Source organism: Lissotriton helveticus, chromosome 11, assembly GCF_964261635.1.
Source record: "Lissotriton helveticus chromosome 11, aLisHel1.1, whole genome shotgun sequence".
NCBI lineage: Eukaryota > Metazoa > Chordata > Amphibia > Caudata > Salamandridae > Lissotriton > Lissotriton helveticus.
In genome coordinates, this window is record NC_136072.1 from 733,966,270 (window position 1) to 733,976,171 (window position 9,902).

General features: G+C 41.8%; 1 pseudogene; it reads left to right on the forward strand.

The window, feature by feature from the left end:
- The first annotated feature begins 5,633 nt into the window (after positions 1-5,633).
- Positions 5,634-7,376, forward strand: LOC144791836 (KRR1 small subunit processome component homolog pseudogene; annotated as a pseudogene).
- The last annotated feature ends 2,526 nt before the right edge of the window (positions 7,377-9,902 follow it).

Sequence of the window (9,902 nt, forward strand, 5' to 3'; positions counted from 1 at the left end):
GGAGGATGTAGTCCGTGGAGGCGAGGGTGTGTGTGCTGACGAAGTCGGCGATGGAGTCGCTGAACTGTTGCCGAGGTCCAGGGGCTCTGTAGACAAGGGTTCCTCTGAGGGTGGTGTTGGGGTCAGTGTGGATCTGGAAGCGCAGGTGTTCGGCGGTGCTGAGGGTGTCATCGGTGTTTGTCGAGATTTTGAGAGTCTTCCTGTGGACGATGGTGATTCCTCCTCCTACTCCGTTGGTGCGGTCCTTGCGGGTGATCTTGTAGCCTTCTGGGATGGCTATGGCGATGTTAGGTGCCGATGTGGGGTTCAGCCAGGTTTCTGTCAGAAATGCGACGTCTGGGGTGTTGGTGTCTAGTAGGTTCCAGAGTTCAACGGCATGTTTGCGTGTGGAGTGGGTGTTGAGGAGGATGCAGCTGAGGTGGTTGGGTTCTTTGGTAGGTGGGTTGGTGGGCCGGATGCTGGTGAAGCTGCAGGTCCGGCAGGAGAAGGGTCCTTGGGTGAGCTTCGGGGCGGCCAGGCAGCAGGTGCATGATCGTCCGGCATTGAGTGCATGGAGGGTGCTGGAGTCGTAGCAGAGGTGGGTGTCATGGTGTTTGCGGGGGCCAGGGGTCCTGGTGCTTGGTGCGGTCCAGGCACGGACGGGGCAGACGGGCTTGCCTTAGGTGCGCCAGCAGCACGCCAGCGGTGCAGCCTCCATATGAGAGGAAGTGAGAGGGAGGAGCAGATGGGAGGCGGGAGCGGGTCGGCGAATGGGAGATCAGGGGTGTGGGGCCGCAGGGGACGCAGTGGTGAGAAAAACGAATCGGGGAGCAGGCGGGCGGGGGTTACAAAAGGCAAAGTGGAGGGCACAGAGGGGAAAACACAATAATGCTAACACAATACACAGAGGGGAAAAACTCACAATAATGCTAATACAGTGCTAATAAATGACAGCGCAGAGACAGAGCAAGAAATCAAACAGTCAAGAAAAGCGGGGCACAAACCAATGCGAGCAGCGGGCTCAGGGCACACAGGAGGGGCTGTGTGGTGGCGAGGGGAGCGACCTGCCTGGTGACAGGGTCAAGGGTGCTATTCTTCCGTGGAGACCGAGCAGTCATGGCTGATGCCCAATGGCACTGCTTGACAGTTATAGGGTAGCTTGGCTCCGGCTTCTCGCCGCGGTCATCACCTACCCTACTGGGCATCGGGCACAGCTCCCCTCGCATCTCTGCTTGTCCTGTCTTCTTCCTCCTCCGCCATTCCTCGAGTCATCTGAGGCATCCTCGACGATGCCAATGCCTAAGAGTTCTCCGGATGGCCGTCGGTGAGCAGGGCTGAGGTTCTTCTCTCTTGGACTTCCCCCTGCCATCAGGCTCATTTGCTGCTGCTTGCCCTTCTGCCAGCCTTCCGGTCTCACCTCCCGTTTGACGTCCGATGCTGATGCCTGTCTTTCCGGCTCTGGTGGTCCCTTCGATTGACTCGTGCCTTCCGGAACCATGCTGTGGTTTCCTGGCTCCTGCAGTGCCTCCCTACGGCTGCAGTACAAAAAAGGGGGTGGTGATGGACGGAGCATCTGAACCAATCAAACACTCACACCCAGTCAAAAGATCTGGGTTTAATCCATCACCGTTCTTAGAAGCCCACTCTGCCACCCCAGTTCAGACATGGCCATATGCAAATCAGTCTGACCCTGTGCCTCATGGGAACAGTCCAGACTGAACTGCCAAGCCATGCCTTCCCTGGACCGGAAACAAGCTTCCGAGGACCGGTTTCTGGCTTTACAGCTGTCTTCAGCCCGGCTTGCTTGAATCCAGTGGCAAAGTGAGCAAGGGACTCACGTCTGAGCATACCCTGCCACTCTTGTGGCGGCCAAAGCGGTACCTCCCTACGGCTGCAGCGGGGACATGTGGATCGCCGTTGGAGCTTCCACAAGAGTGACCGTGACGCCTGTGCCCTGTTTTTCTCTCTCCGAGCTTGCTCTCCCTTTTGCCTGTTGTTCGCTCCCTCCTTACACCGTAGCTGCTTTTTCCCCTCCAGAGCTGGTGCCTGTGCTGACTTCTTCCCCAGCTTCTAATAACTTACGAGGGATCAATGTCTTCCAGCCTTCAATCCATCTACATCTGGTGACCTGCCCTCCTCAATGCGCCCTGCCCATGGGGTAGGTGTTCCTTTTTTTTTTACTTTTGATTTTCTGGACGGAGGTGTTCGCCTGAAGCCCCGCCATTTTGTTCTGTGGTCCTGGGGGTCCTTGACCTGGTCCCGCCATCTTGCGGTTGCCTTTGACTTCCAGACTGTTCCTAGCCACTAGGTCAGCTTCTCTTCCGCCATATGGACCATTTAATTCATCCAGTAACAGATGTAACTGTAATTTCATGCAACGTTTTAAAATCTTTAAATCAGTTTAACCTCATGTAAAAAGCCCCTTTTCTCTTTCACCATCTACCCCTTCTGCTCCGTTATTCTTGTTTTTCCTGCGCTCTAATTGCTCTAGTAACTGATGTAACGGAATCTGATGTAATGCTGTAACATTGTTTTAAACCTCCTGTAAAGCGCTCTGATACCTCCGGGTCTAGCCAGCGCTACACAAAACTCTTCAAATAATATAAATAAATAAATAAATAAATATGGTGAGGAAGGAACAGGAAGGGATTAAGGGAGAGCTAGGGAATGATTAAGGGAGGGACATGCAGCCACCTACAAAAGATCATTATTATTCACAAAAAACACATATGGTTACTACATAAAAATGGTATCCAAGTCAACAGTAAACGTACTACAGTTCAGACCTGGAGTAAATCAGAAATCAAACATGGTCAACCAGAGATACTGCAGGGACTTAAAATAAAATTCCATAGGAAATAATGTTGAAATATATTAATTTATTTAGACTTTTGAAAAATGTGTGTACATTTAATTTAATGTAAAAAGTAAATATAAAAGAGTAATATTTTACTGTAAAATATTTAAATAACCTTATTAATTTAAAAATATTGGTAACTATATTTTTTTAATGATAACGTTTTTTTAATTCTATAGCTACCTTTTAGTAATGTTTAATACATAAGAAATACATATATATATACATTTTGCATTAGATGGAACTGCTTTAACAAAAATTGTTAAAAAAACAAGTTTAATTCAATTCAATATACTTGAACAAAATATTAAATCCAGCATTAGGTTAATAGTGCTGTAGCATTTTTACAAAATTGGTCCACATTTAAAATAAATGTATATAATCAATTCACATTAATATTTAACATAAAATATCTTTGCTATTTTAATAAGCTTTTATAAAATTCCCTATACTTTATCATAGTTTGATCTGCCAAATATTCAGAACATAAAATACAGTTGTAAAGATACTGATGGTGTAACTTACTGTAGTAATTGATGTTTTTTCAGATTCTCCGGTTTAAGGGAGTGCAGACATAAAAGTCTACACTTTGTAGCAACTCAGAAATGGTGAATATGCAACAGTATCAATGTTACAACAAAGTGTAATATATATATATATATATGTATTTTTTGCACGTGGGCACTTCTCATGTGTAATGGGCCCCTAAGTAAGTTTGGAGTTATTCTTATACCTTTGACCTGGGGTGGTCAGAAAAATGTCAAAATGGGATTCAGCTATGGTTGGCTCAGGTGCTCCACTTCAGTTTAGAGTTTGGCTTGTTGCTGTTATTAACATGTTTATTGTTTTATTTTGGCTTACATGTATGTTCTTCAGGTTCATTTATGTTTAGCAATTAAGGGTACAAGTGTTAAGGTGCATGATTTGCAGTATGACATCAGTGTGTTTTTTATAAAAACAGTGAAATCAGAAAACCCAATATTTTGACTGTTTCATACATAATAATATACAGCAAATACAGAAACAACTACTCCTAAATATTTCTCAATTTACATGGATGTATGCGTCCATGCAGGGTATTCGTAGTATGCTAATACCTAGTGATAAAGCAACAAAGAGCTGAACAGAGGCATGAGGTCAAAAACATATTTGAATCATTTGCAGCAAATTGTCATGAGCGGAATTACCTATCACGTAGCAATGTAATGTTCTCTGAAGAGGTGAGTTGTCAGATACCTTCTGAATTTCAGGAGTATTGTCCAGTTCTGATGTTTATGGGAATGATGTTTCATATAAAGTGGTCAAGGATGGAGAAGGCAGGCCTTTTAGCTGTTTCCTTTTTGCAATTTCCTGTTTCCATTCAACAAACCAAACGTCTAGTCAGCTGGCTAGAGAAATTCAGGACAGATGGAAAGCTAGTAAGCTGCTGTATTTCTCATATGGTGAATACTGTAGCTCCCTTTTAGCTTGGAATGCAAGAGCAGATAAAACCAGGAATACGATTCGTGTATGGGTTGTTTAAGAAGCAGGTCAGTCCCTCGGTACCAATAAAGAGATTAGAGGGGAAGCCCGGAAATATATGAGCAGGCTGTATAAAGAGGATATATATCCAGGAAGTGAGAAGATTAAGGCCTGGCTATCGGGTAGGGATCTACGAAGACTAACAAGAGCCCAAGTCAAAACTCTGAGCCTACAGATTTCAGAAGAGAACATAAAGACTCAGATTGCAAGAAAAAAATGGGGTAAGGCTGCGGGCGCAGATGGACTTCAATCTGAGTTATATAAGGCAACTTTGGGGGAACTAATTCCTGTATGCCAAATCTTGCCATTCAACTAATCTAGATCCAACTTTCAAATCTGCCCAATAGTTCAGACCTGCTTTTATTGAAGGGCGGCTTAACTGGTCATCCAAACTTGTATGGAAGATGTTTTTTAACATAATATACTTGAAAGGGGAGAAAGGTGTGTTCTTGGCCAGAGGCTATTGTGGTTTTAGTCATGAAAACAGGTTAAGATCCCTCCAAATTTGAACCATACAGACACTATATCTGTTAAAAATAGATTACAAGATTTTCTTAGGCATATTAGCTTCCAGGATGGTAGGAGTAATTAGGAGCATTAAACATCCGGATTTGTTCCGGGATGGCAGCTGAACAAGCTTACTTATTTGTTGATTGGTGCTATGGATTTGGTGGATACCCAGAAATCTCCACTAACGATAGTGGCACTGGATGCAGTCAAAGCCTTTGGCAGGGTTCATTATCATTATCTCTGGTAAGTTCCCAGGAGTTTTCAATTTTCCCATAACACGATAAAGACAATGCACAATTTGGATAAAGACCAGCTGCCACAGTTTGTGTAAATGGTGAATTATCAGATTGTTTTCAGATTACTAGGGGCACAAGACAGGGGTGTCCTCTTTTCCCCATTCAGGACTGCAGAGTTGGAGGTTAAACTAGCATTGCATGTGGATGAAATCTTACTATTTACAAATAACCCACATTTGCAATAGCTAGAGTAATTAAGAGGGCCAAAGAATTTTGTAAAATATCAGGAAATCTGGTTAATGAGGACAAAAAGAGGTTATATCATGGAATATCGAATGGTTTATTTAGGTAGACAAACCACAAATGAAGTATTTGGGAGTCCACACAGCCCAGATGTTGAAAGGTTTTCCTCAAGTTAACTTTAATAAAGTAGTCCTCGAAATAGAGAAGCTCTTGGGGAAATGGAGCATTTTGCCACTTACAATCTAAGGTAGAGTTAATTTGGTCAAGATGATCATACTCCGGTGGGGTCAGAGGTTACACTAGTTTCGTTTTGCAAGCAGCATGGCGTCCTCCATGGATCCCGAAAGTGCGAACGGCGAAGGCAAGAGGAACAGAAAACAAGGAAAGAAGCAGGAGAATGCACCAGTTCCAGATTCTGAACTTTTAACGGTTCCAGATGGATGGAAAGAACCAACCTTTACCAAGGAAGACAACCCAAAGGGACTCCTAGAAGAAAGCAGCTTTGCAACATTATTTCCAAAATACAGAGAAGCCTACTTGAAGGAATGTTGGCCATTAGTGCAGAAAGCCCTGGATGAGCAGCATGTAAAGGCTTCACTAGACCTCATCGAAGGCAGCATGACAGTCAGCACTACCAAGAAGACCTTTGACCCATATGTGATCATTCGGGCTAGAGATTTGATTAAGCTGTTAGCAAGAAGTGTTCCTTTTGAGCAGGCTGTGCGGATCCTTCAAGATGACTTGGCATGCGACATTATTAAAATAGGCAGCTTGGTGAGAAACCAGGAACGATTTATCAAAAGGAGACAGAGGCTACTTGGTCCAAAAGGTTCCACTCTGAAGGCTCTCGAACTGCTAACTAACTGCTACATCATGGTTCAGGGGAACACTGTGTCCTCTCTGGGACCTTTCGGTGGACTGAAGGAGGTTCGCAAAGTGGTCCTGGACACAATGAAAAATATTCATCCCATCTATAACATTAAGACCTTAATGATCAAACGTGAATTGGCAAAGGACCCTGAATTGAGAACGCAAAACTGGGAAAGATTTCTGCCTAAATTCAAGCACAAAAATATGAACAAACGTAAAGAACCCAAGAACAAGAATGTAAAGAAAGAATACACACCTTTCCCTCCACCACAGCCAGAAAGCCAGATGGATAAAGAATTGGCAAGCGGTGAATACTTCTTGAAAGAAAGCCAGAAGAGGAAAAAGAAGCTTGATGAGATAAAGGCAAAGCAAGCAGAAGCAGTCAGTAGGAAACAAGAGCAGAGAAACAAAGCGTTTATACCACCAAAGGAGAAACCGGCGATGAAACCGAAAAAAGCTTCAGCTGAAACGAAAATAGACATTGAAGCTTTCAAAGAAAAAGTCAAGAAGGCAAAGAAAAAGAAACTTGGGGCCCTACCAGAGGAAGAGGTCAAACAAAAGATTGCTGCAGATGAAAAGAAAAAGAAGAGGAAATAATTGGATGGAAGCAAATTGTGGCGGTGTTATTTTGCAAAAGAACTGGAATAATATTCTTGTTTCTGAATATAGTCTGACCATACGTGTAGAAGAACTTGACCAAAAACTCACCTGGTTTACTTGTGGTTGTTCACTGTACAGTTGGCTAATGCTTTGGATGCAGCTTTTAGTTTCATTATTTAAGAAATTGACGTTGTACTTACCAGAAATCACTACCCACTGAAGAATAGCGATACTGTATTAATGGACACATTTTCAGTGTCCTGTGCCTTTTATTTTACATTTCTAGAAAGTCCGTTTAAGCGCTATCATGTTTTCAGCTCAACATTGAAGAGCAGCCAAATGCCTGGTGGTAAAATGTGCCCTTCCTCCCAGTTAATCACATTTTCATTACATTTTTCCCCCAAAAATTATAATGGTAACTCGCAGTTTGGCTTGTGTCCAAAATATTTTTTACCCTAATTTATTGTATATTGTTGGAATTCATGTATTTAAAGCGGTGTTGAAAAATTGAAAAGACACGTTGAATACTCCATCAATGTGCCGATTATACGATGAAGTCTGTTTTTTCTGTAAGTAACTGTTCCTAGTCATAATAAAATAATAAGATTCAAATCTCGTCTGTTTTCCAATTGACAGCAGTTTTTCCAAAGAATATTTGATTACAATCATGATATGTATGCCATTCTTGGTTCAGCCTCGGCTTAAGAAATCTCATTTGAATTCAGTATCCCCTTGCTGGCCTTTAGTGTTGAAATCACGCTTAATTCAACTGATAGATTTTGCAGACTCCTATCCAAAGTCGAAAACTGTATTTTATCTGATCAAGAGTATGCTGTATTCGAGATAGAATACTGCAAAAGAGATGGAAGCAATGTTTCAGGGCAAACATTAAAATATATAATGAACATCATTATAGCCCTTCATAAAAAAAAAAAAACAAAAAAAAAAAAAAAAAAAAAAGATGATCATACTCCCTAAAGTTACATTTCTTTTCAATCATATATCTCTTACATTCTTAAAAGAGTCTATTGATAAATTGCAGTGTAAAATCAGTAGCTTCATCTGGATTTCAAAAGGGATTAGAATAGCATGGAAGAGACTCAGGAGAAAGTTGGCAGCCGGAGGGATGGCTATGCCAGATTTTCAGTTTATTTGTCATGCATTCCAATATAAAAGATTTCAGTAACTGGCTAACAAACCAGATCGCTCTTCAATGGGTAGATTATATGGGGTGATGCTAATAAGCCTGGGAGAGTCCTTTTTTCTATAAATATGGAGAACCATAATATTTTTAAAAGGTTAGGCTGAAGGTTTTAAAGGCATGACTAAGAACTTTGTTTTCAGAAAAAGTTTTTACATTTCATATTGCACGTCTTCAGGCCCAATCTGGGACTCTCCAGGTACACCAGAATGTTTGGACAACCAGTTAAGCCGCCCTTTAATAAAAGCAGGACTGAACTATTGGGCCGACTTCAAAGTTGGATCTAGATTACTGGAATGGCAAGATTTGGCATTATATGATGATAGTCAGATTACGAGCTTCAAATATTTTCAGCTACAATCCTGGTGGGCAACTCAGGAGTGGTCAGAAGAGAGGGAGGACGAATGGATTGAACGTGTAATGTAGGTCAGTCCATTAAAAAAGAAGGTGATGATATTGTACTGGGACTTTCTCGAGGTCAGAGACAAAAAATACCCCGAATTATCCTCAATATGGAAGGATGACATAATAGAGGAAGACATAAGGCAACCACAGCAAGCCTCTTTTAACACATTATACTTGGTGGAGAAAGTAGCACAACTTTGTTTATGATCTACAGTGTTTACTAGACCCCAAGTAAGCTGTCAAAGGTGGAAGGTCAAGAAATTGGATGGACTAAAAATTATTACAAAAATAAAAGCAATCCACGCTTCTCTTCTGACATTGTCTGCCTAAAGTGATTCATTTTTCAACCAGGTATGCACTGCTACTGGTTCTAGTGGCCTTTAGCTTGAAATCAATAATCATGAATATAATGCATCCTTGTAGCAGGGCCAAATGAAGTTCCTTCAGGGTTGGGGCGAAATTGTCCAATTTCTTCACACCTTTGATTAGATATGCTACTGAGTGCACTATGCTTTTCAGTGATGCCAGTATGGCATCACGGAGGCCACAGAGTAGGATGTTGCCTCTGTTAATGTGCAACTTCTTCTGAAGTCTGTTTCAGGAGGGCAGTGTGCCAATTTCTTCAAGATTGAGAGTTGATAGTATCTTATCTTGATTTTCTTTGAATTTCTTTTTAAAGAAAAATTATTGAAGAATTAAAGAACATATTTTAGTGCTGGGTGTAACTTGCAGTATGAAGCTATTTACATTATAGTTATAGAGACCGCAGTGTTGTCAGTATGTCAAACAATTTTTATAGGGAGTTTTTCAAATCTTGAACTTTCCTTCAAGATGAACTGGTGTCATTTGGCTAGGTACGAGAAAAAATATCAAGGGATCATACTGGTAAAGCGTAATGAGACAACCATTGCCTGATATTTGATCGTATTAAACACAGAACAAGTAGGACCAGAAGATAGGTTATGTTCTTGTTGAAACTCAGGAAAGGTAATTGAGGGGTGGCACTCTATACACTGCTGCTTGGTGTGAAGCCAGGTTAGCAGTCCAGGACCAGGTTTTTGATCAGAGTTTGGGGCTGGATAGAGGCTGCATTCATTAGGATTTTTCTTTAAAAAAAAGATGGGATGGTTGTTGGCAAGATCATCTTAGTCCAAGTATCCTTTTTCAGCAGGCGAGAATCTATTTTGAAATTGTCTAGGAAAACTTTTTGATTGAGGGAGATATTGAGCATGTTGATTATATGAGGGCACACCATAGAGAGATGGCAAATGTATGACAGGAAAATGTAATTCTCAGTAGATCATTTGTGATTGAATGTGAATTGCTGACTTACAGAAGACATACTTTTCTTTAGTAGGTTATGCATGAATTTATGTACAAGCTTTGATACTATTGTGTATCCGGAGTTTTATCTTTCTAGTACACCTTGTGGACTTCACTCTTGACATGTTGAGTTCACACACCAGTTGACATGTGGACT